The sequence below is a fragment of the Scyliorhinus canicula genome, chromosome 9 (assembly GCF_902713615.1).
Source record: "Scyliorhinus canicula chromosome 9, sScyCan1.1, whole genome shotgun sequence".
NCBI lineage: Eukaryota > Metazoa > Chordata > Chondrichthyes > Carcharhiniformes > Scyliorhinidae > Scyliorhinus > Scyliorhinus canicula.
In genome coordinates, this window is record NC_052154.1 from 145,675,283 (window position 1) to 145,699,970 (window position 24,688).

Below are 24,688 nucleotides of genomic sequence, written 5' to 3' on the forward strand. Positions count from 1 at the left end.
CAGCCTGAACTGAAACTACAGGAACTCGTTGCTTTTGGTTTACAAGAAAGAAATTGAATTTCCAATATATACAGTATTTAAACACAAATTTTAAAAATGTTCACAGGAAATTCACTGCCAACATATTTATTAGCACGTAGAAAAATATACACAAATGATGTATATACTGAAAGAACCTAAAAACACCCAGCGGGTATGCATAGAAGACGTTTTTTAAACTCAGTGTATGTGTGATTCTACATGTACACAGGAAGTGGACAGGCATTCAATCCATACTCAGAAACATCACTCCAAAGTCCTATGAGGGACACAAGTGTTCATATGGGACAGAGAAACTTCGAGCTGTAACCCTTACAGTTAATAGGTCAAATTTTCACTCCAAAGCTCACTTCAAAGATAGTTCTGTAAAGCCTGCTTCCAACATCAAGTTAGACGTGCGAAAAGAAAGCATATCTTACATGAATGCCAAGAGTTAATTGTGGGATTACACTGCACTGAAGTTTTCTTAAATATCTTAATAGTGTCAAAAGGGGATGCCAAACTAATTTTTAAAAAGAAAACTTGGTTGCTTCTGAAAACGGTCGACTTCCTTCCTACCCCGCCCCAAACCCCCGCAACATTTGGTAATGAACAGTTCAGGAAAATTCTACTTTGTCCTTTGCATGCAGGAGCTCTGTTCAAAATGTAATAACGTTTTGCTGAACTGAAATCGCTCAGTGAGGGTAACTTTGAAGTCAACGAGTAGTTTTAGATCTAGGGGTAAGTGTCATGTGATGAACTCGGGTTTGCTGATGGTTTGAGGGAGTCACTTGAAAAGTCTGTTTCCAGGATGGTTGTTCAAGAACAGAAAATTAACATTGCTGCCACGGAACAATAAAAGTGAAAAGAGCTGTTTGCAACAGTTCCTCTTGTTCATTCCGATCCAGTAATTGAAAAACCAATGCACAGGAAAATCAAATGGGGTGTTTAAGTGCCAGAGCAGCACTCCTGTATTCTCCAGCCGCACAATGCCAATGTTTATGCCATTGATTCATCACAACTTTCTAGGAAATTTAGGCTCCAATTATTTTGTTTATACTTTAGATCCAGCCATTGACACAAATGTATAATTGATCTAATCTCATTGGTAAAGCCATTCGGACTTTGGGGACCTTTGGTAAAATGGATATTTAATTCCAACCAATAAGCAAATTCATGGTAGCCAGCAATCATGTTTTTGGAATAGTATGTGTGGGACACAGAAGCGGAGAACTGCTCATGCAGTAATATTAAAACACAGTAATGGTGTGAAGTTTAAAAAATTACAATTTTTAATGTGAATTACACCAAAATATTATGGAGGGCAGGGAAATAAAATTCTTAATTTACACAATTTACTATTGATTTAATTGTTCACGAATTAGCAGCTCAGTTTCACTTACAAAAATAAAAATTATATTTCGATGCCTTCCACTGCATTTCTGCTTTACCATTTAACAAAGATTTTCAGCAATACCACCATCACAAATAATTAACAGTTGTTTAATAAAATCTTCATATTGCTGTTAGAAATAATTAACTTATGTTTAATAAAAGCTGCTGTAACACTGCAATAATCAGTTAACAATATTCATTAAATACAAACAACTGTAACATTTGCTAATTGTTCATAGGTCAACAGTTTGCCGAAAATTGATCATGGAAGCTTCTTTATAAATATTTAATAACCTGCAATTAGGCTGTTAATCACTTGTAGCTATAGTGCAATTAAATGTTCAATGATAGCTCATAGTTTCCCATTTAAAATTGAAGTGTTTCTGCTCAGTGCTACCTTAAGCTGAGAAATACTATGGATTACTGACAGGTCAGACCATATAAGAGATGTTATGTCTTTTAATAGCCAGAGGCTGATAAATGCCCAGAATTTGTTAACTCTTCCTGTAGCAGATGTATTTTGTTGATGTTAAAAAAATGTTTAACTTCCAACAAGTTTTCCAAGCTTGTCAATGTCTGAAGCTTTCCAAGCTTGTCAATCTTCAAAGTATTTGTTCTGGCCACCAGATTGAAAAGGAAAAAAAGTCAAAACGCGATTTGCAAATTTAATTCAGAACCAAACTATTCCAGAGTTGCTGGTCCAGCTTCAAAGTCTGTTGTTTGCATCAAGAATGCATGTAAAGAATACATCTGCCACTAGGCCCAGAAATCCACCTGCTGTCACTACAGTGATCAGACTAAATCCGGCTTTAAGAAAGGGAAAAAAAGCTTACTGGCAAGAAAGTCCATCTGTAAAATTTAGGGAAAATTTTCGAGACTGTCACTTCAGTAATTTTAGAAGGGATATATAATGAAGAGCACCACTACACCCTCTTCCTTTGGATAGGCGAATAATCATTTAAACTATGTGCTGCAGTGTCTGGAAATAACGAATTAGTCGTGGTGCATTAATTCAGATAATGCATTCATTTTATTCTGATGAAAAGAGACTACTGACATTCCATCAATCTAATTTCCACATAAATTGTTATCTTATCTGTATCCGAGAGATTATGAGAAAGTCTCACCTATTCACCTGTACAGAGAGAAATAAACAAGCGATTCAGCACCTACATTGTATTATGTTCTCTTGCCTGAATTAAGTATCATGAGTTAGAGCACCACACCAATGACCTTTCTCCCAGTGTCCGCCCAATGTTCATCTCCCAATGAACACCAGCAAAACAGATTAACTGGGCTTTTATCTCACTATCGTTTGTGGAATCTTACTGTGTGCAATTGGCTGCTGCTATTGCCGACATACATATACATGGCAAATACACTTCATGAAGTAATTCATGGCTGTGAAGTGCTTTGGGACAACCTGCAGATGCAGAAGATGCTAGATATGTCCAGGTTTTATCTATTTTCTTTCATGCACTAAATTTGTACGATAAATGTATCCATCTAACAATTACAACTATGGTCACACTGGGTAAGATTTGAGGAAAATAATAGGCAGCATTCTAAATTCCATATGTCTGGTTTTAAGAGAAAAAAATCTCCAATCCTTGGCCTTGACCAGCTTGCATTTCTCATCTGAATTAGTACATCTCTATCTGGCAATGGTATGAATGGTTATTTCTGCAATGTTCATACATTGGAAACGGGGGGAGGATGGTGAAACGGTTAGGGTCCTCACTCCCAATTTCTACACAGCAACCCTTACCAGAAATGGATGTGTGAGGATGGAAACAGCTCAGCTACAAATCCTCCACATTAAATTATTTGCATGAACCTTGATATCAGTGGAGGCAAGGATGTTAATTGCCTGAGCGACTACCACCTGAAGAACTGGAGACCAGTTTGACAGGAAAGACCTTTACAAGGAGGAGTACGGGATGAAGAGAAAAAAGAAAATTACAGCGGATGCTGGATTCTGAAACAAAAACAGGAAGTGCTGGAAAATCACAGCAGGTCTGATAGCATCTGTGGAGAGAGAACAGAACTAACCTTTCGAGTTTGAATGACTGACGGAGAGTCATCCAGACTCAAAATGTTAGATCTGTGTTCTCTCTCCACAAGATGAGAAGAACTGGAAGCGAAAACAGAATTCAATTCTACATGTCAAAGTGTCAATCATAATCGACCAAGAATCTGGGGCAGGATTGCATTGTTATTACAATTCTGCATAATGCAAAAAGCATTGTAACCTGATACATTTTACATTCAGCCTTTAATTCACCACTGTAAACCTCTACATAAATGATAATCATTCATAAAATACACTGTTTCTGAAAGAAAAATCCCTCTCCATATGAACACCAGTAAGATGGAAAATAAATGCACATGAATTTTGTAATGAAAATTACATTTCCATTCAGCCTGCAGTGTAAATATGACTACAACCAATTACAGCAGTCAACATGACACATTTATTATCAAAGTTTTCAAGGCATGTATTTTGTGCGATTAGGGGAGCGAAAGCAAGGGCGTCAGTCCCCTTCCCCAGGTGTAGCTCTGGCAGTTCCGAAACCCCCATCTGGGGCTGGTTTAGCACAGGGCTAAAAAGCTGGCTTTTAAAGCAGACCAAGGCAGGCCAGCAGCACGGTTCAATTTCTGTACCAGCCTCCCCGAACAGGTGGCGGAATGTGGTGACTAGGGGCTTTCACAGTAACTTCATTTGAAGCGTACTTGTGACAATAAGCGATTTCCATTCATTCATTCACCCCGAAGACTACCACTCTCGGGAACGGCTCCACCCCTTCACCCTCACAACCTTGGACATTGCCTTGAAAAGGATGTCCAGAACCGTACAAGTCTGGGGCAAGCCCAAAACATGTGGGCATGGTTAGCCAGGCCTCCCTGGCACCATTTGCATTTTTCTTCCACCTCCAGGAAGAACCTGTTCATTCAGGTTCTGGTTAGGTGCGCTCTGTGCACCACTTTAAACTGCATGAGGCTGAGCTTTGCGCAGGCGGAGGTGGAGTTGACCTGCTCAGTGCTTCATTCCAGAGTCCCCAACCCACATCCATCCCCAGTTTGTCCTCCCATTTTCATCTGGCTTCATCCAGTGGTAGTCTCGCCCTGTCTAGTAACTGTCCGTAAATATTCCAGCAGTTCCCCCCTTCCTTACTTTCCATGTTTATCAGGTCCTCTACTAGTGTGTTTCGCAGGGCCTTGGGGCATCCTGCCGTCTCCTTGCGGAGAAAGTGCTTGACCTGAAGGTACCTAAGTTCCTGTCCTGTCAGTAGTTCCAGGTCTTCCGCCAGTTGGCTCAGTGTCGCTAGTCTGTCCCTCATGTAAAAGTCCCTACCTGTTAATGTCTTCCCCCGTCCTGTCTCCATTTTCTGAAAGTGGCGTCAAACATAGCTGCTGGGAATTTGTGACTGCCGCAGATGGGGGCCATCTTGGTTGGACCAAAACGTTGCCTCATCTGGTTCCATATCTTTAGTGTGGCTACCACCACTGGGCAATGTGCATTTCGTCAGGGTGGGGGATAGGATCGCTGCTTGCGAGGGCCTGGAGGGTCATTTCCTTGCAGGAAGATTCCTCTACCCTCACCCATTCCATGGTGGGTTCACGTATCCATCCCCTCATTCTCTCCGCCGTAGCTGCCCAGTGAGTGTCTGGCAGTCCCAGACCGCCCAAAACTTTCCTCCCTTGCAGTGTTGATTTGTGGATTCTTGGATCTGGGCTAGTTTGAATGAGAGTCCCTACAGCTCTGTCCCTCCCCCGTTTGGGTTCACCGGGAATGCCTCGCCCTTGCCCAGGTTTAGTTTGTAGCCCTGGAAAATCCAAACTCTTTCAGAGCTGCATGATTGCTCTCAGGCCTTTCTATGGTTCCGAGACGTAGAGGAGCAGGTCGTCCGCATAAAGTGAGACTCTGTGCTCTGTCTCCTCTTTGGATGCCCTTCCAGTTTTTTGCATCTCGCAGAACGATCGCGAGGGGTTCAATTGACAGGGCAAACAGGAGCAGGGACAGAGGGCATCCCTACCGTCTGCCTCCGTGTATCTGGAAGTATTCAGAGTTGGTGGTGTTCTGAATGCTCACCTTGGGGGAGTTGTACAGGATTTTCATCCAGAAAGTGAACTCAGCTCCTAGCCCAAACCACTCCAGTACTTCAAAGAGGTACTTCCATTCAACTCTTGTCAAAGGCCTTTTCTGCATCCAGAGAGATGATCATTTCTGGTGTTCTCTCCTCGGTGGGATCGTTATTACATTCATCAGTCGCCTGATGTTCGTAGTTAGCTGCCTACACTTGATAAAGCCCGTCTGGTCCTCTGCGACCACTTCTCGCACACAGCTCTGCAGTCTCTTGACCAGGACCTCAACGAGTGTCTTCACGTCTACATTAAGCAGTGAAGTGGGTCATAACGATCCGCATTCCGTCGGGTCTTTGACTTTTTTTGGGTATCAGCGATATTGTGGCCTGTGTTCGCGTAGAGGGTAGGGTGCTCCTCGCTAGCGAATCTGTGAACATATCCCGAAGGTGTGGGACCAGGGCCGGCACAAATTTTTCATAAAAGCCCGCTGGGAACCTGTCGGTGTGGAACATGGTCAGAGATAACTATCGCGGAGTATTCTGCTCTTACTATTCCTGGAAGCACCGATTTCCCACTGCAAAGTTGTCGATCCGGGTGTATACCTTGTGGACCTGTGAGAAGAATGAGAATTCCATCTCACCAGGGTGCAGGAACCACCATGGGTCCACCGCCTGCATCTGCTCCATGAATGTTCCCATTCCCTAGCCATGCCTGTCTTTTTCCCCTATCTGGGGTTTGATCAGTCAGTCAGTGTGTCCTGTTCGCAGTTAAAGTCGCCCCCCATGATCAGTTAGTGTGTGTCAATGTCGGGGATTTCCGCCATGACCTTCTTTATAAAGTCTGTGTCGTCCCAGTTGGGCGCATACACATTTACTGGTACTACCGGTGCCCTGTCTAGGGCACCTCTGACCATGACACACTGTCCCCCTTGGTCCGTAACCGTCCTCGTGAACTTTGTTCTTTTGCTAATCAGTATGGATTCTCCCCTAGCCTTTGTCCCGTAGCATGAATGGTACATCTGTCCCACCCAGCCTTTTCTTCCCCGCAGTTGGTTCTTCTCCTTCAGGTGTATCTCCTGCAGGAAGATTATGTCGGCCTTCAGGCTTCTTAAGCGGGCGAAGACTCTGGATCTTTTCATTGGGCCGTTAAGTCCCTTAACATTCCAGGTGATGATCCTTATGGGGGGGGGGGTTTCTGTCCCCCCATTCCTGTGGGGTCAACCGTACTTACCTGATAGACGCGCCCCTGCACTTCAGGGTTTCCCTTTGTTCGGAGGTCGTCCAAAATGGCCACAGTTGCTGTTCTCACCATGAGGCCGGGCCCTGCGCTGCGGGGATTCCCTTTGTCCATGCGGCACTCAACATGGCCGCCAACTCTGTGTATGCCATGTGGGTGCGCCTCTGCACTCCGGGGTCTCTCTTTGCTTAGGGACCCCACCAAAGTGGCTGCTTCCAGCGCCATCTTCTTTCCTGGGCCTGATCCCTGCTTGCCAAAGCCAATCCGAGTGCCAACTCTTTTTTCCCCCGTCATGTTTATACATATTGGGCAGCACGGTGGCCTAGTGGTTAGCACAGCTGCCTCATGGCGCTGAGGTCCCCAAATTCGATCCCGGCTCTGGGTCACTGTCCGTGTGGAGTTTGCACATTCTCCCCGTGTCTGCGTGGGTTTCGCACCACACAACCCAAAAATGTGCAGAGTAGGTGGTTTGGCCACGCTAAATTGCCCCTTAATTGGAAAAAATAATTGGGTAATCTAAATTTATAAGAAAAACTGTTTCCTACATATTCCTTGCTCCCACCTGCATCGTCCCCCTCCCTGCCCTTGTGTCTCCCCTTCCACCCCTTGGCCACACGTTCCCTCCATGCCAGGAGGTGCGCCACGGCCATCTGTGCTGCCAATCTTCCCATGCTATCACTTTCCACTCGTACGGTGGCTCCTCTCCCAGAGCTGGTCTAGCCTTTTGCCATTTGCCTATGCCCGCTGAATGCCTGCGTTTCCCTGTCCTTGCTCCCTCCTGTGATTGGTGTTCTGATCAGAACGAGGCAGTACAGTCCCGCGCAAATATGGTACATTGTCTATGAGTCTCTGTTTCTGTTTCTTTCAGCCGTTGGCCCGTAAGAAGTCGTTTGCCTCTGCCGAGGTATTTAAATATTACTCCTTGCTCTGGTGCGTGACCTGGCTGGGAATAACATGCCAAATCGCACTCAGCTTTTCTCAAGTGCCAACTTTGCCTGATTAAAATCGGCCCTTTTAAAAAAAAAAACTAGGTCTTCCCCGATGTCCTGATAAATACAGATTCTATGTCCTTCCCATGTGCTCGGTTTTGTCGGTCTAGTCCACTGCAGGATCCTCTCATGGTCCTGGTATCGGGGCAGTTTCGCGATGATTGCTCTCAGCTGCTCCCCCGCCTTGAGCTTCGGTCTGAGTGACCTCTGTGCTCTGTCAAGTTCTGGGGGTTGGGGAAACTTTCCCTCCCGAATAGGTTGCCCAGCATTTTGGCGATATAGTCTGTTGAGTTTCTGCCCTCGATGCCTTCTGGCAGGCCCACGATCTGCTGTCGGGATCTGTTTCCCTGATCCTCGACCTTCCGCTTCAAGCTCTCTTGGATCGCCACCAACCTTTCTATGTCTGCTTCCAGTGCGACGATCCTGTCACTCTGGTCTGTTGAGGCCTTGAATTGTCCTCTCTTGCACCTGCACTTTCTTTCCCAGTCTGTCGATCGTGCTTTGTAGAGAGACCGTCGCCTCCGTCAGCGCCACCTGGATCTGGATTCTAATCGCCTCCTTCTTGGAGGCCAGCTCCTTCTTGAGGAAGATACATAGACATAGAATTTACATTGCCGAAGGAGGCCTTTCGGCCCATTGAGTCTGCACCGGCCCTTGGAAAGAGCAACCTACTTCAGCCACACACCTCCACCCTATCCCTGTAACCCTAGTAACCCCCACTTTACCTCACTAGACACTAAGGACAATTTAGCATGGCCAATCCACCTAACCTGCACATCTTTGGACTGTGGGAGGAAACCGGAGCACCCGGAGGAAACCCACGGAGGCACGGGGAGAACGTGCAGACTCCGCACAGGCAGTGACCCAAGCCGGGAATCAAACTTGGGACCCTGGTGCTGTGAAGCAATCATGCTAACCACTGTGCTACCGAGCTGCCCTTATGGAAGTCCTCCATCCATCTCCTGGTGGTGAGGGGGAGGCTGATGCTCAGGTTGACAGTCTTCTCCTCTCTGGGGCCTCCTCGCGTTGTGGGTCCACCGGTTCGGCCACTCATTGTTCGTGGCCCTTTTCGCCACTTCTGCCATCTCTTTGGCCTCTTGAGGTCCCGTTCTCTGGCACTCTCCCCCCCTTGTTCCTTTTCTTCCGTTGGTGTTGTTTTGATATTAAATTTTCACCTTTCAACATTCCTGCATCACCCTGGCCGACTCCTCAATCACCCCAAACATCCCTCCCCTTCATACAGCACCTTTCCATGCAAGCATAGGACTTGCAACTCCTGTCTTTTCTACCTTCTCTCTTCTCACTATCCAAGGCTCTAAATGCTCCTTCCATTGAAACAGTGATTTACTTATATTTCTTTCAATTTATTTTACTATCTTGTTGCTCACAATGTAGGCTCCTCTATACTGGTGAGATCAAACAAACTGGGTGATGGCTTTGTGGGTGACTCCCAAGCATGACTCAAGTTCCAGTCATTTGTAATTTTCACTCTATACTGCGATCCCACTCTGACATTTCTTTCCTTGGCCTGTTGCAGTGTTCCTTTTTTTTTATTCATCATGGGCTGCGGGCATCGCAGGCTAGGCCAGCATTTAATGCTCATCCCTAAATGACCTTGAGGGGGAAGTTAAGAGTAAACCACGTTGCTGTGGATCTGGGGTCACATGTGGGCCAGACAAGGTGAGGACGGCATATTTCCTTCTCAAGGACATAAGTGAACCAGATGGGTTTTTACGACAATCAACACTGTTTCATTCGACTTTTAATTGCAGATTTTTATTGAATTCAAATTTCACTATCTGCAGTGGCGGGACTTGAACCTGTGTTACTCTGGGGTGTCTGGTTTACTAGTCCAGTGACAATACCACTATGCCACCCTGTCTTCATTTGAATTCAACAATTTTGAATTGTATTCGTTGCTCACATTTTTTTTTCTTTTTCTTCCTTTCTTCTCTTCTGTCTTAATTCCTTTACTTTGCATTTGGATGGCAGCGATCATGTCATTCAAACCTGCTCCGGGTAAAGCCAATGGGAAAGGAGGGGGAGGGGGAAATCTCCATTAGTTGGAGTCATGCCTAGCACAAAGGAAGATGGTTATGGCAGTTGGAGGTCAGTCATTTCAGCTCTTGGACATTAGTGCAGAAGTTCTTATCGGCCCCACCATCTTCAGCTGCTTCATCAATAGTCTTCCTTCCATAAGGTCACAAGTGGAGATGGTCGCTGATGATTGCACAATGTTCAGCACCATTCGCGACTCCTCAGGTACTGAAGCAGTCCATGTCCAAATGCAACAAGCTTGAGGCAATAATGTTGCTACAGTCCCAGAGGACCATAGACTGCTCTCCCCATTAAGAGCTGACTGGTGGTGGTTTAACCGGAGGATCAGCACACCTCAAGCCAGGAGGCAAGGTTGAGAAGGTGGGGTTTTCGTGAATAACCTCAGCAGGTATGGGAATTGAACCCGCAACATGAACCAGCCGCCCAGTCAACTAAACTAACCTCAACCGGGACAATAGCCAAGCTTCGACTGACAAGTGACAATTAACATTTGTGCCACACAAGTGCCAGGTAATGACCATTTCCAACAAGAGAGAATCTAACCATCTCTCCATGACATTCAATGGCATTACCATCGCTGAATCCTCCATTATCAACATCCTGAGGGTTACCATTGACAAAAAATTTAACTAGCCTAGCCATATAAATACTGTGGCTACAATAGCAGGTCAGAGGCTAGGCTCCTGTGGCGATTAACTCGACTTCTGACTACCCATGATCTGGCCACAATCTACAAGGCACATGTCAACAGCATGATGGAATACTCTTCCCTGGACGCATGCAGTTCCATTAACACTCAGGTGCTTGACACCATCCAGGACAAAGCAGCCACTTGAATGGCATTCCACAAACATCCATTCCCCCCAGCACCAAAGCATAGTAGCAGCAGTGTATACCATCCACAAAATGCACTGCAGGAACTCATCAAGGCTCCTTAGACAGCACCTTCCAAACCCAAAATCACTACCATCTAGACGGTCATGTAGATACATGGAAACACCACCACCTGGGGTTCCCCTCCAAGCCACTCACCATCCTAACTCGGAAACACATTGCTGCTCCTTCACTGTCGCTGTTTCAAAATCCTGGAACTCCCTCCATAACAGTACTGTGGTGTACCTATTCCACATTGACTGCAGATGGTCAAGAAGGCATCTCACCATCACCTTCTCAAGAGCAATTAGGGCTGAGCATTAAATGTTGGCCGAGTCAGTTAAACCCACATTCCTTGAATTAATTTTTAAAACTAATTTTGTTTGCTTTTATTCACAGACATACCCTTTTGTAAACTTGTCCCATTTGGTCTGGCACCATGAAATCTTTTGCCATTTAATCTCTCCTGCCATCCACTCTATAAGGGACTTCCCATTTTGCTGTTCTCCCTTTCACCTGCTCAAAACCGGTTCTTTTCCAAACTTTACCTAGTTCTGATGAAAGGTCAAGATCTGAAAAGTTAACTATTTCTCTCTGACAGATGCTGCCAGTCCTGCTGAGTATTTATGGCATCTTCTGTTTGTAATTCAGATTTCCAGCATCAACAATATTTTGTTTTTGTTTTAGCAGCTTTCTTGTTTTGCACTCTATTCCGTTATGAATAAAGTCAATGATCTCTTATGCATTTATGACCCATCTCAATTTCTCCTACCACTTTCAAAGATTTTATCAACCATCTCAATTTATCCTGCCACTTTCAAAGATGTGTATATATACATCCTAGGTCTCTCTTTCCCTGTATAACCTATAAAATTGTAGCACTGAAGCTCCTGTTGGTAGATTCAACCTACCAAAATGGATGTTTTACACTGCTCTATGGTAAATCTTTGCCATGTGTCTGCCCATTTCACCTTTTTGTCTACAAGCTCCTCTGTTACTATCTTCCTCATTGTTTAATTTTCTGAGTTTTGTATTATCTATAAACTTTAAAATTAAACTATGCATACTCAAATTCAGGTCATTCATATATATCAAAAAGAGCAATGGTTCCAATATGCAACTCCTTGGGAACTGCCTCGGTCTACCACCTTCAAGTCTGAAAAATAACTGTTAATCATTACTTACTGCTTCTTTAACTAATTTTGTTAAGCATGCTGCCAGTCCCCCTAGAATTTCATAGGCTTGTTAGCAAAATTGAAGTCCACCAAGGGGTACTTTTTCCAAAGCCCATACACAATACAAACTGCACTCCCCAAATCAGTGCACTCAGTTATTTCAAAGAACCAGATTGAGTCAAACACAATCGACCCTTAAGAAATCCAGTCTAACTTTCATTTATTAGCCTCTTCCAATGCAAATTCATTTTGTTTTGGTTCATTTCTCAGTTTCCCACCCACAATTTTAGGTTAACTGGTTTTTGTTGCTAGGTTTATCACTGACAAAAAAAAAACGAGGGATGTAACGTTCACAATTCCCCACTCCTCACATGGCACCATCCCCATCTCCAAAAAGGGCTGGAAGGTTGTGGCCAAAGTTTTCACAATTTCCACCCTTACCTCAATAACACAGGATGCATCCCATCTGGGTTGGTGACTATTCTACGTTGAAGATGGTCACCTTTTAAGTACTTTCTCTTTAATCAATTTTTATTGTTTTCAACTGCATCCTACTTTACTACTATATTGGCAGCATTCCATTCTCTGGTAAAGACAATGCAAAGACCTCATCAACCTTGGCCTCTGCCTCTACTAATATGATATCATTCCTTGGTATCTAATCAGACTGACCTTTCCTTTGACTATTTACAGGATTGTAAATAATTTTGGGTCCTTTTTGTGTTAACTGTCATTCTATGCCATTCCTTTTCTTTACCCTCCTTATTTTCTTTATCAGATTTCCTGTTTACTGCCTTTATTTAGCTTGGTTCTCGAACCAATTTTGCGTTGTTAAGTATGTTAATGTGGTATACACCAAGAATATTTATCTCAAAGACAGTAAAATAACCACCAAAGAATCATTACAAATTATTTGGTCATATTTTAATCAGCAAAGTAGTCTGAAGATTTTTTGTTGAATATTGACTCTTAAGAGTAAATGCATTCTTCACATTGTGCAACAAAAAGTGTGAATAATTTTGCCAAATGAAACGTCTCCATTTTAAATAATTATCACCTTCATTATTACATTGTCACCCCACATCTCCACTGAGAGTTTCAAGTGTTAATATGAGAGCAAATGTGTTGATGGAGAGGCAGAATGTGTTTTTAACATATGCATGTTTTTCAATGAACAGATGATTTTCCATACATTAATCACAAGGATTCTTCCAAATTAATATTTTCTCACTATAAGCACAAACATGAACTTTAAAATGCAGTAGCAACTCTCCTACATTCAGACAAGGATTGACAGTGAGTAGGTGGATCATTTTCCTGCTTCCCCCCACCTCGCCAATTACAATATCAAGTATTCTGGTTCAGTATGTCATTGAACATTTACTATGAAAGTTTTCTACACATGATCATGACAAAGTTAAGTACCAATTCCCAGAAAAACACTGGAGTTCCAAGAAAGGTGCTGATTGGAAACGTAACCTTTCTTTCTTTTTAGCTGCTGAGCTATGTAGTTTCTTTCAAACTTCATCGATTCACAAATTTCTTATGATTTCAGAAAACTGTCCCAGTTACTTTGTCAACATGATTTCCATACCCTGCCCATCTTTATGAAGAAGATTGCTAAATTGTTCCCAATTTCTGGGCTTTGAATGGTGTAAACAAGCCACTGGACTGTGAGATGGCCCAAAATACTTTCATTCATGGCGGCTGTCATGGAGAGCATCATCTGCTCATTGTGTTTTGGTTGAATGGTGATGCACAGATCACAGTGTTAAAGGGACAGAGAAATATTCTGTATCAGTCGCTAAAACAATCTACTAACAAGGAAATGTTGGCAACAACATAGATGAATATTGGGGCACATAAATCCAATGCAGAAAAGGAAAGATCCCAGTCAGATCAAAGTGTAGTTTCTTCAAACTGTTACGGAATTAAATGTCAGATGTTTCCAGTTAGTGACATTACTGTTCAGAAAACACACACTTCCCAAGAGTTAATTATGTATTAGCAGAAACAAAATACTGGTTTACATTTTTTTTCCTGAAATACATTTTTTTCCATTTATGTAGAAAAGCTCCTAAAAAAATACTAGTGCCAAAGAAAGCTGAACGACTCTAAATGTGACAATGGATGCTTTAACACAGCTGTTCCCAAACAATGGGTCGCAAACCCAATTGGTGTTGCTGAAACAGCAAATTAGTTTCTGAACTCCCTCCGAGAATATATCCTGCATCAGCATCAATGCTCTGACCCTGCTTCCTGGCCAAGGTCCATGAGCTGGAGTGACCCAAATTAAAAAATCATCTTTTTCATCTTAAACATCCATTAGGATTGAGGATGACTTGCTTCGACTCCCGTTTGATGAGCTCCGAGATGGCTGATAAGTCCAAGGTGCAACTTGCCACTTGCGGGGCAGGTGGTGCTTGAAAGGTTGAGTAGATGGATTGTTTTGGAGATTTGTGTTCCCTCAGGCACCTCAACCTTGCCTCTGCACTTTCCCAACAAAGTCTATTGAGTATTCGATGCCTGCTTGGATGAGTCTTCTCCATTTTGGAGACTCCCATGGGTTGGTGGGGCTTTTTGATTACTTCAAGGATGCTTTCAGGACATCCCTGAAGTGTTTCCGCTATCCTCCTGGATGTTTCCTGCTATGACAGAGTTCAGAGTAGAGACTGGTGTTAGGCATACAAGCTACACGTTCCACCCAGGAGAGCTTGTTTTGAGTGACTAATACCTCAATGCTGGGAACGTTGGCTTGGGAATGGACGCTGATGTTGGCCTCTTGTTCTTGCCAATAAATTTGGAGGATGTTGCTGCTGTTACTTCTCCAGTGCTTTGAGGTCTCTGCTGAAGGTTGTCCAAGTCTCTGAAGCATGCGTGGATCACTATTTCCCAGTAAACCGTGACTTTAGCCTCAGGTTTGAGATCCTGGTCCTCAAATACTCTTTTCTTCAGTTGACTGAAGGCTGTGCTGGCACATTAGAGGCGATGATGGATTTGATTTCAATGTGAGAAGGTTCTTCAGGTATGGAAAATGGCCCACATTTCCAGGACCTCATTGTTCATCTTAAACATAAGACCATGAGACGTAGGAGCAGAATTAGGCCACTCGGCCCATCGAGTCTGCTCCGCCATTCAATCATGGCTGATATTTTTCTCACCCCCATTCTCCTGCCTTCTCCTCATAACCCCTGATCCCCTTATTGATCAAATACCTATCTATCTCTGTTTTAAAGACAGTGATTTGGCCTCCACAGCCTTCTGCGGCAAACAGTTCCACAGATTCACCACCCTCTAGCTGAAGAAATTCCTCCTCATCTCTGTTTTAGTCTGAGATTGTGTCCTCTGCTTCTAGTTTTTCCTACAAGTGGAAAAATTCTCTCCACGTCCACTCTATCCAGGACACTTACAGTATCCTGTAAATTTCAATAAGATCCCCCCTCTTCCTTCTAAACTCTAACGAGTACAGACCCAGAGTCCTCAACCGTTCCTCATACGACAAGCTCTTCATTCCAGGGATCATTCTTGTGAACCTCCTCTGGACCCTTTCCAAGGCCAGCACATCCTTCCTTAAATACGAGGCCCAAAACTGCTCACAATACTCCAAATAGGGCCTGACCAGAGCCTTATACAGCCTCAGAATTATATCCGTTGTCTTCTATTCTACCCCTCTCGACATGAATGCTACCATTCCATTTGCCTTCCTAATTGCCGACGGAACCTGCAAGTTAATCTTAAGAGAATCGTGAACAAGGACTCCCAAGTCCCATTCTGCTTCTGATTTCCGAAGCATCTTCCCATTTTGAAAAGTCTATGCCTCCATTTCTCCTTCCAAAGTGCATAACCTCACACTTTTCCACATTGTACTCCATCTGCCACTTCTTTGCCCACTCATCTAGCCTGTCCAATTCCTTCTGAAGCCCGCCTGCTTCCTCAATACTATCTGCCCCTCTACAGATATTTAAAAAAAATATATATTTATTCAAATTTTCAACAAAACACTCCAAACAGAAAAAGGAATAAAGCACAAAACTTATGGCACAAAAATTATACGTGGGATTTCCAACAAAATACAATACTCCCCATTTAACAAATAAACACGCCAGTAAGGAAAACGCCCCACTCTAAAAAAAAGAAAAACGAACCACCCCTCCACCCCTCCTTCGCCTCACCCCCACCCCCCCGCCTCGCCCGACACTTCCGCCCTGCCCCCCGCACCATCGCCCGCCGCGCCCCCGCCTCACCCCACCCTCCCCTCGCCTCCCCGCCCCGCCCCCCCACCCCGCCTCGCCCCCACCCCCCCTCCCCGCCCCCTGGTTGCTGCTGCTGTTGACCTCCACCTAATGTTCCGCGAGAAAGTCTAGGAACGGTTGCCACCACCTGGAGAACCCCTGCACAGACCCTCACAAGGCAAATTTTATCCTTTCCAGCTTGATGAACCCTGCCATATCATTAATTCAAGCTTCCACGCTTTGGGGCTTTGCATCCATCCACATTAGTATGATCCTCCGCCGGGCTACCAGGGACTCAAAGGCCAGAACACCGGCCTCTTTCGGCTCCTGCACTCCAGCTCGTCCGATACCCCAAATAATGCTATCCCCAGGCTCGGCTTGACCCGAGTGTTCACCACTTTGGACATAGTCCTCGCAAAGCCTCTCAAGAACCCCTCCAGCACCGGGCACGTCCAGAACATATGGACGTGATTTGCTGGGCTCCCCGAGCACCTCACACACCTGTCCTCCACCCCAAAAAACCTACTCATCCTCACCTCTGTCATATGCGCCCTATGAACAACTTTGAACTGTATTTGGCTGAGCCTGGCGCAAGAGGAGGAGGAATTAACCCTACTCAGGGCATCAACCCACAGATCCTCATCCAGCTCCTCGCCGAGCTCCTCCTCCCACTTGCCCTTTAACTCATCCACCGAGGCCTCCTCCACTTCCTGCAGTCCCTGATAGATCGCCGAGACCTTGCCTTCTCCAACCTATACGCCCGAAGTCACTCTGTCCTGAATCTGTCGTGCTGGGATCAGCGGAAATTCCCTCACCTGCCGTCTCATAAATGCCCTCACTTGCATGCTAAAAGCATTCCCGGGAGGTAACCCAAATTTCTCCTCTAGCCCCCCTAGGCTCGCAAAAGTCCCATCGATGAATAGGTCCCCATTCTTTAAATCCCTGCCCAATGCCAGCTCATAAACCCCCCATCCCGGAACAAACCTGTGGTTCTCTCGTATCGGGAACCAGACCGAGGCCCCCACCTCGCCCCCCCTATGTCGCCTCCACTGCCCCCAGATCTTCAGAGTCGCCTCCAACACCGGACCTGTGGTGTACCTTGTCGGCGGGAGCGGCAACGGTGCCGTCACCAGCGCCCCCAGACTCGTACCCTCAAAAGACGCCACCTCTAGCCTCTTCCACACCGCCCCCTCTCCTTCCATTACCCACTTACGGATCATCGCCACATTAGTTGCCCAATAATAGTCACATAGATTCGGCAGCGCCAGCCCCCCTCTGTCCCTGCTACACTCCAAAAACACCCTCTTCACCCTCGGGGTCTTATTGGCCCATACGAATCCCATAATGCTCCTGCTTACCTGTTTAAAAAAAGCCTTGGGGATTAGGATGGGCAGGCACTGGAACACAAACAGGAACCTTGGGAGGACCATCATCTTGACCGACTGCACCCTACCCGCCAGGGAGAGTGGCAGCATATCCCATCTCTTGAAATCCTCCTCCATCTGTTCCACCAACCATGCCAAATTGAGTTTATGCAGGGCCCCCCAGTTCCTAGCTACCTGGATCCCCAGGTATCGAAAGCTCCTCTCCGCCCTCTTCAGCGGTAGCTCATCTATCCCTCTTCCCTAGTCCCCCGCATGCACCACAAAGAGCTCACTCTTCCCCACGTTGCGCTTATAACCCGAAAAGTCCCCAAACTCCCCAAGGATCCGCATAACCTCCACCATCCCCTCCACTGGGCCTGCAACATATAACAGCAGGTAATCAGCATATAACGACACCCGGTGTCCCCCCCCCCCCCCCCCCCCCCCAAAGCACTTCCCAGAGATACTCCCACTCAACCCGATCAAAGGCCTTCTCCACGTCCATGGCCGCCACTACCTCCGCTTCCCCCTCCACCGAGGGCATCATGATCACATTTAAGAGCCTCCGCACATTCGTGTTTAACTGCCTGCCCTTCACAAACCTCGTCTGGTCCTCATGGATCACCCCAGGGACACAGTCCTCACTCCTCGTAGCCAGAACCTTCGCCAATAACTTAGCATCTACATCGAGGAGCGAAATCGGCCTATACGATCCACATTGCAATGGATCCTTGTCCCGCTTCAAAATCAGCGTGATCGGTGCCCGGGACATTGTCGGGGGCAGGGTACCCTCCTTCCTCGCCTCATTAAAAGTTCTCACCAGCAACAGGCACAGCAGGTCCACATACTTTCTGTAAAATTCAACCGGGAACCCGTCCGGTCCCGGAGCCTTCCCCGCCTGCATGCTCCCCAATCCCTTAACCAGCTCCTCCAGCCCAATCGGCGCTCCCAAACCAGCCACCTGCTCCTCCTCCACCCTCGGGAACCTCAGTTGATCCAAGAATCGGCGGATTCCCCCCCCCCCCCCCCCCCCCCCCCCCCCCCCCGGGGGGCTCAGACCTATACAGATCCCCATAGAAGTCCCTAAATACCTCGTTTATTCTCACCGCACTCCGCACCGTATCCCCCACCATCTCTAATTCCACCAATCTCCCTCGCTGCCTCCCTCTTACAAAGCTCATGTGCCAGCATCCAGCTCGCCTTCTCCCCATACTCCTATCCCGCCCCCCCCCTGCATTTTCTTCCACTGCGCCTCTGCTTTTCCCGTGGTCAATAGATCAAATTCCATTTGGAGGTTTCGTCGCTCCCTAAGCAGCCCCTCCTCGGGGGCCTCTGCAAAGCTCCTGTCCACCATTAATATCTCCTCCACCAATCTCTCCCTCCTCTCTCTCTCTTCTCCCTATGGGCCCTAATGGAAATTAGCTCTCCCCTAACCACCGCCTTCAAAGCCTCCCAGACTACCCCCACCTGCACCTCCCCATTATCGTTGGCCTCCATGTATCTTTGAATACACCTCCGGATCCGCCCGCACACCTCCTCATCTGCCAACAGTCCCCCATCGAGGTGCCATAGCGGGCGCTGGCCCCTCTCCTCCCCCAAATCCAGCTCCACCCAATGCGGGGGCGTGGTCCGAGATGGCTATAGCCGAATATTCCGTTCCCTCCACTTTCGGGATTAGTGCCCTACTCATTATGAAGAAATCTATCCGGGAATAGGCTTTATGGATGTGGGGGAAAAAAGAAAATTCTCTGGCCACCGGCCTGGCAAACCTCCACGGATCCACTCCCCCCATCTGATCCATAAACCCCTTGAGCACCTTGGCCGCAGCCGGCCTTTTACCCGTCCTGGAACAGTCCAGTGCTGGGTCCAGCACCGTGTTGAAGTCCCCCCATTATCAAGCTCCCTGCCTCCAGATGCGGGATCCGACTCAACATACGTTTCATAAATCCGGCATCATCCCAATTCGGGGCATAAACGTTCACCAGTACCACCCGCGTCCCCTGCAACCTACCACTCATCATCACGTATCGACCTCCATTATCTACCACTCCTTCAGGGAGACCCAGAATCCGAAGATTCTTCCTCCTCGACCTGTTTTCCAGGTCCTCAAACTTCTCCTGCCACTTCTTGTGTAGCACCTCGTGCGCCTCCACTTTCACCGCCAGGCGCAAAATCTCATCCTTGTTCTCGGAGGCTTCTGCCGCACCTCTCGAATCGCCGCCCCTTGGGCCTTCTGGGTCTCAACCAGCTTTTCTATCGACGCCTTCATTGGCGCCAGCATTTCTGCTCTCAGCTCCGCAAAGCAGTTTTTGAGGAACTCCTGCTGCTCCCGCGACCACTGCGCCCACGCTGCTTGATCTCCACCCGCCGCCATCTTGCTTTTCCTCCCCCGCTCTCTTCCCTGCTCCAAAACCACTTTTCTGATCGCTCCAGTCCTGGTCCACTCCAGACAGTGCTGGGGGAATCTTACTATCACCTTCCCACACTGGGAACCGTCGTACAAGCGCCGCTGGGGCTCCTCAAAAGGGCCCAAAAGTCTGTTCTTGGCAGGAGCTGCCGAATGTGTGACCTAGCTAAGCATGGCCGTAACCGGAAGTCTCCCTCTACAGATCTTTGTATCATCTGCTAACTTAGCAACCCTAACCTTCAGTTCCTTCCTCCAGATCATTAATGTATATCGTGAAAGATTGTGGTCCCAGCACCGACCCGAGGTACACCAGTAGTCACTGGCTGCCATCCTGAAAAAGACCCCTTTATCCCCACTCTCTGCCCAGTCAGCCAATCCTCTATCCATGCCAGGGTCTAACCCTGAACACCATGGGCTCTTAACTTATTTAACAGTCTCCTATGCGGCACCTTGTCAAAGGCCTTCTGGAAATCTAAATACATCATGTCCACTGGTTCTCCTTTGTCTAACTTCCTTGTTACTTCCTCGAAGAACTCTAACTGATTTGTCAGACATGACTTCCCCATCAGAGTGGAGAGGTGTTGTGCTGTGGGAACCAGTTGGAAGAGGAGTTAGTTTTCTGTGCATTTATTGAAAGATCCATTTTCTCATATGTTTTGGAGAAAGAGTTGTCAACAGTTATCTGGAATTTAATTTCTGAGTGAGTGCACACGCAAGCATCATCTAAAGCTCTGTACGGCACAGTGGTTAGCACTGGGACTACAGTGCTGAGGACCAGGGTTCGAATCCCGGTCCTGGGTCACTGTTCGTGTGGAGTTTGCACATTCACCCCCACAACCCAAAAATGTGCAGGTCAGGTGGATTGACCACGCTAAATTGCCCCTTAATTGGAAAAATAAATAATTGGGTACTCAAAATTTATTTTTTTTTAAATCTATGAAGCTCTGTGACAGGCAGAGGCTGGAGTGGTTTTGGATTGAACAGTTGGTTGTAGGTTAAATAATTTTCGTCTGTTCTGCAGATCATCTCCATGCTTGTGGCTAATTTGCTGGAGGTGAGCATTGCAGCGATGAAAACGGAGGAGAGAGTTGATGCAATGATACAGCATTGTTTGAATCCCAGTCTTCTCGGAAACAGGGTTTGTGGTGATTCCTTTGGTGAGGGGTAGAACTTGCATGTCATTTTGGAGTAGGTGGAGAAGGACAGACAAATTTGAGTAGCCTTCATGGTTGACAGAGTTAAAGGCTTTCATGAGGTCGAAAATAGTTATATAGTGGTTGATGTTGTTCCTTGCATCTTTCTTGTGCCTGCCACACAGCAAAGATTGCAGCCCAAATTTTCCAACCGTTCACACTGACGGGATCTTCTGCTCTGTACACGGCACACCCCACCACGGGTTTTCCGGCAGCTGTGGGTGCATTCAACAGGAATTCCACTGACAATGGAGGGTCCAGAAGATCCCGCTGCTAGCCAATGGCAGGCCGCTTCCACTGCCGTGAAACATGTGGCAGGGGCACGAAAAATCCCAACCTGTGGCTGTTGTGTCACTAGATGGGTAAAAACGGCATTGAGATTCTGAAAGGAGTTCCTCAGTCACTGGGAGGATGTGGTCAAAGAGGACTCTTGTAGGGCAGCACGGTGGCGCAGTGGTTAGCACTGCTGTCTCACGGGGCCGAGGCCCCAGGTTCAATCCTGGCTCTGGGTCACTGTCCGTGTGGAGTTTGCACATTCTCCCCGTGTTTGCGTGGGTTTCGCCCCCACAACATAAAGATGTCCAGGGTAGGTGTATTGGCCATGCGAAATAGCCACTTAATTGGAAAAAATGAATTGGGTACTCTAAATTTAAAAAAAGGAGGATCCTCACAATGACATTTCCGGTTTCATATGTATATGATCTATTATATATTGATCCATAATACACAGGCTTTAATAATTACATACCACATGTACTACACTGCTTTATTTCTGTTTTGTTTTTGTTGGCATCTGGCATTTTCAAGTATTAAAATGGGGTGGTCACGTTGGAAAATAGTTTGGAAAGCACTGCTGTAACAGTCAAAAACCACTAACAGTGCACCCAAAACTCCAGATGTAGTCACACTTTATTGGTTTCTTCAATTAACTTAATCTCTCTCAATGGCTAAAGACTCACAACCTTTTTGTAGTTCTTACCCAGGGCTGAGCTGATATTTGCATAGCCTCTTCTACAAAAAGATGGCTTGCTTTCATTTGTGCAAAATTATCTGCCATCCTCAAACCACCCACCCTATCCCCAACAATCTGCTGCTGAAACCCGCCTTTTATGGCATTGTTATCTTCAGACTTATTTATTTCTATGTTCTCCTGGATGATCTTGCATCCTCTACTGTCCCATAAATGTCTGCCCACTTATCCTGCACTAAATTCCTGCTCATCCATCTCCCCTACCTATGTACCCCTGTAAACTTTTCACCTTCTTAAACCTATCACTGCCTTACTTTCCCCTCCCTGATTCAGGCCTCCTTTATTGTGGAGATGCTTCAACCATCAAGACTCTATACTCGGGAATTTCCTCTCTCAATGCCCAAGACTCCCCACCTCTCTTTTGTCTTTGAAGATAAACCAAAAAAAAAAATCAACTTTGATCAGGCTTTTGACTATTGCACCTAAACCCACCTTTGTTGGATTTGCTTCTGATTCTAAGTGCCTTGGGACATTCTTCTCTGTTATGGCACAACATAAATAGAACTGCTCTTGAATTCCTGATCATTATCCAGCACCTAATTATTATTCATCTTGCAACAAAAAAATGTCTTTAATTGCCAAAGTTTAAAAATGAAAACAAGTTCCAAAGCAGTTAAGTGTCATTCCTTGCAGTTCGTTAACTATAATTAGGAGGGATTTTTGGAGTGTTGACACCAGTCGATGATGTCATATGCTGCCAGTTGCTGTGTTAAGAAAGCCAATATGTGAGGATTACATGAAAAAAATTAGATTTGGCACAATACGTTTTTCTGGATATTAATAATCATCAGGGCCGAGGTGGAGATGGTTAACAGTTTCAAATTCCAAGGGGTGCACGTCACCAAAAATCTGTCCTGGTCCACTCACGTCGACGCTACCACCAAAAAAGCACAACAGTGCCTATACTTCCTCAGGACATTTTGCATGTCCACACTGACTCTTACCAACTTTTAAAGAAGCAATATAGAAAACATCCTATCTGGCTGTATCGCAGCCTGGTATAGCAACTGCTCGGCCAAGACTGCAAGAAACATCAGAGAGTCGTGATCACATCCCAGTTCATCATACGAACCTGCCTTCCATCCATTGACTCTATCTACAGCTCCCGCTGCCTGAGGAAAGCGGGCAGCATAACCAAAGACCTCTCCCACCCGGCTTACTCACACTTCCAACTTCTTTCATCGGGCAGGAGATACCAAAGTCTGAGAACATGCATGAACAGATTCAAAAACAGCTTCTTCCCCGCTGTTATCAGACTCTGATACAACAACCCTCTTATGGACTGACCTGACTACACTCCTGTATGCTTCACCTGATGCCGATGTCTATTTATTTACAGTGCGGACCTTGTATTGCCCTATCATGTATTTTCTTTCGATTTTCTTTTCTTTTCATGTACTAAATGACCTGTTTGAGCTGCTCACAGAAAGATACTTCTCACTGTACCTCAGTACACATGACAATAAACAAACAAATCCAAATCCAGTGGTTAGCACTGCTGCCTCACAGCTCCAGAGACCCGGGTTCAATTCGAGCCTCGGGTGACTGTCTGTGTGGAGTTTGCTCTTTCTCCCTGTGTCTGTGTGGGTTTCCTCCTGGTGCTCCGGTTTCCTCCCACAGTCTAAGGAAGTGCAGGTTAGGTGGATTGGAATGACAAATCCCCCTTAGTGCCCAAAAGGTTAGGTGGGGTTATTGGGTTACGGGGAAAGGGTGTAGGCATGGGTTTAAGTAGGGTGTTCCTTCCAAGGACTGGTGCAGACATGATGGGCAAAATGGCCTCCTTCTATACCGTAAATTCTATGATCTATCGGAATTAAAGAAAAAAATTGAAGGGCAGAATTGATAACAGCAGATGGACTGGTGCAATCATCTATTGTAAAGTACACTGATACTCTATTCAATACAATTCATGATTGTTGTCAAATAAATAATGTGAAATAAATGACGTGAAAGTGGAATCGCATAAGAATTAGAAGTGAACAGTGACTTCACGACTTTTATTTACCCCAAATGCATTTTGAAGTTAATTTTTTCTGGCCTCTAGTTCAACATAAATTTTATGTATAGTGCATTTAAGTGATTTAGGACATTTTAGATGTTAATGGTGCTGGTGAAAATGGGGGTTGTTTCTGTGCTTCCTATGTTTGAACTCAATGCTATTTACAACGATGAACAGCTTATAATGAGGTACAATCAGCAGCAAAGCTTTGGGATGCTGGTTTACATCACAGGTCCAGGTCTCCGATTTGAATCACAGTTTAATAGCGGAAATGAGCGGGATGCCTTGTCCTTCAAAAATAATTAACAAAAATCTTTCAAAGAAAGCTATATTGTGACAACAGGTTTCTGATAATCAGGCAATTCAGATGAGTAGCCATGCTTGTATTATCTACCAAAACCTTCTCCTCAAAATGGAGCTGATAACTGAAGAGGCAGATTGTAGTAAGGTAATTAGATGCAATACAAATATACAACAGGCAAATTAAAAATACTGAATGAGAGCTGTGAGGCATGCTGATCAGGTTGTACTCCGTGACGTGGACTGGTGGTAAACTTTAGTAGCAACTCAATTGTTACTGTTGCTAACAATGCCTGCTCCTCCCTGCTAATCCTTTCCACCTACTTTAAGGTC

At 45.8% G+C, this 24,688-nt stretch overlaps 1 protein-coding gene across 3 annotated transcripts in view; it reads right to left on the bottom strand.

Annotated features, from left to right (window-relative positions):
• Positions 1-24,688, bottom strand: part of elp4 (elongator acetyltransferase complex subunit 4) — a 459,315-nt gene that overhangs the window by 296,552 nt on the left and 138,075 nt on the right. The window lies entirely within an intron of this gene.